The sequence below is a fragment of the Pituophis catenifer genome, unplaced genomic scaffold (genome assembly GCF_029215685.1).
Source record: "Pituophis catenifer annectens isolate HBS135680 unplaced genomic scaffold, rPitCat1.0.hap2 SCAF_8, whole genome shotgun sequence".
NCBI classification, from domain to species: Eukaryota; Metazoa; Chordata; class Lepidosauria; order Squamata; family Colubridae; genus Pituophis; species Pituophis catenifer.
Genome location: NW_027256888.1, coordinates 58,065,180 through 58,068,344, shown reverse-complemented (window position 1 = coordinate 58,068,344; position 3,165 = coordinate 58,065,180).

Below are 3,165 nucleotides of genomic sequence, written 5' to 3'. Positions count from 1 at the left end.
ATCTGCACCATAATATCCAATTAAAATGTGTTATGTGCGTTCTGATATCAAAAGCTCATTCTGTAATAAGGCAGAGGTGTTACTCATAAGGAGAGACCTTGCATTTAGTTGCTTCTTTTGTATCTTACTCTTTGTACAATTGCAGTGTTGTATGCACAGAAGTGTTGTTCTAACTACAGAAATATCGGTAGCTCTGTGCTTCAGCAGCATACAAATTAGTCATTGAACGTCGGTACTGATAAAAGACAATCTATACACCACCTTATCTTATCTGGAAATGATTATTAATGCAACTGAGCAACGTTAAATAGGCTTGGTAAGACTCTCAGCTCAGCCAGCACGCATGTTCTTTATGTCATGCATTTTAAGTACATTTTCTTCCAAAAGACTGCATTTCTCCTTTCTTGTATTAATACTGCAACACAAATAAACTAGCTGAGCATTGTTAAATTCATTAGTCACCAGATTTCAACAACTGCTTAGATTTATATATTAAGTGGGAGCTCTGCTTTGAACTTGAGCCATGGACCCTGATTCATTTTCAACTTATTATCCAGGGACCAACAAGGAACACATGATAATAGGTGCCCACATATTAAAAACAATACTTCGTATTATAGTCATGGAATCAAGGTGATCCAAAAAAATTCACAAGGAAGAAGGAAAATTTTTTTCCAGTTGTGATAATCATGGATGTTATAGGTCATGGTCTAATTATCCTGTATCCTGATGTTTCTTCAAGTGTCTGGCATCTTCATAGGTACAAATTATATACTTCTTGAGAGTTAACAAATCAAAACAAAAATAATTTCATAAGAACTTAAACACCACCAATTCCACCCTAAAACATTGAAGCAACAAAAAAATAATTAAAAGCAATTAAAAAGCCCTACATTTAACTTTTCTTAAAAAGTCAGTGTGTCAAAAATCTGCAATATTATCTTTAATGCCAGTCTCACATTTGTGACAGAGAAAGATGCAAGCCATAAAACTATTTAAGCCTGGTCTTAATTTATTCAATAGTGTTTATTAAAGAATGTACAGTCCTAGACCAAACCTTAAAATAAAACATTGAATAATAAATAAATAAATAATGTTAGTTAATAATTCAAAATAAAAATATAATTGTGGGAAGATCTTGGATTTAAGGAGCTTAATGGAATAGGAACTTGTTATGTATGTATATTTGGACATGTATGTGTTTAATGTGTAATTAAAATAGTCCATCTCAGTGAAGACCTCACTTGGAAAAACAGTACAATCCAGGTGGCCAGGAAGGCCCAACAGAGACTCCATTTCCTTAGGGTATTGTGTAAAAATAGGGTGGAACAACATCTGATGACCTCCTTTTACCAGTCCACAATAGAAAGCATCCTCACTTATTGCATCACGGTATGGCATGCTGGTCTGACAGCCGTGGATAGAAAAACATTACAGAGGGTGATGAGTACAGCACAAAACATTGTGGGCTGTCCCCTGATACCACTAGACGAGATCGCTAGGACTCGCTGCCTTAGTAGAGTGAGGAAAATCTTCAGGGACGACTCTCGCCCTGGTCATCACTTCTTTAACCCTCCTACCATCGGGAAGGAGATATAGAAGTATAGCCAACTGCACAAACAGGCTGAAGAACAGTTTTTATCCATGGGCTGTCAGACTCCTGAATGAGAAATAACATCGTAACTACGTAGTATGATGGACTGCAGGACCAGCACAATGTGTAACATGTTCACACTGGTGCAATAGGACTGGGTGTTTTGTTAATATGATTTATTGGGTTAGGGATTTTCTATCTTCACTGTTGAGTTGTATTGTGTTGGGGGGGTGCACTGAGGGAGCTCAACCAATCTCATTGTACAGATGTTGTGCACTGACAATAAAGATTTGAAATTAGAATTATTAGATTGCTAAACTGATGCAAAGCCATACAAGCAGGAATAAATGGAGATTCTCCCAAAACAAATGAAAGCATAAATGTCCTGGGGTGCAACTACCCAAAATCATTTTGAAATGCATTGGGAGGCTAAGTGCATAATAAAATTCACCTTTGTTTTAGCAAACATTCTTTGCAGCCACTGGGCCTTAACTTTCTGTGCTGGTTTCCTAATCTTAATTTTAAAAGTCAGAGCTTTTTTCCCAGAGCTATTCCTGAATCAAGCGGTCCCTCATTCTGTTACATTGGCCAATGATATTGCCATTGAGCCTGGAACAGAGGGTGTTGCTCACAGCTATCTAACATATTCAGGCTGCTTCTGGTTGGACACTCATCCTCTTTGAATGTTTTGTAGTATGTATGCTGTTCTTGCACTGGGTAAAAGCAGCTGTTACCTTTTATTCTTTCTATCTATCTTTCCTTCTTTCTTTCTGTTTATGAAGCAATCTTTTGTGTTTTTTGATCAAAGCTTATAATTCATGGATGTGACCTTCCTGGACTTTTGTCAGCTACCACCTGGAGGACTTTAAAAAGAAGCAATAGAGGAATTGCATCGTTTCGTTTCCTAAATATTCATATGGGAATATTTTTATTCCCATCTGAACAATATGATAACAGTAATACACATTTTCCTGCACAAAACCCATTAGCTGTTACATGGTTCCCCTTCATTTTTTAAAGTTGGTGGAGGAGAATGTCTAAATCACTGTGGTTCTCAACCCCTTTTCCCCTTTAAAAGTAGTAATTACATTTGTAGCTTTCCTAATGTTAAACAATGGTGGGATCTCAGCTATAGAGCAGACATCTGTTTTGTACCACCCTGTGTGATATGGATTTCTTTGAGTGCACCAATTCACATGACCCTGGAATCCCTAACAAAATGTTAGTTGATAATTTTCAGACTGAAAATTAGATCAGCGTTTGGCTGGTTGTTTCATCACACACCCATTTATTTAAAAAAATATTTAGAATCTCATTTAGATGGGTGATGCCTGATTTGATATGGATGTACATTAAAGCAGTGATGCTCACAAGGCAGAATTTTGGGGCAGATGTCTAAGGCCCAATTAAACAGGAAGATTTCCACCAGGATCAATTTAACATATTTAGATGATGTAGTATACTTTTCTATCCAACATAAAGATATTAAATCTTTAGTCTAATTGCACAGCTAAGAATAAGGCAAGATCTAGACTTAAAATGGCACTGATGATAGTGAAAGAATAATGATT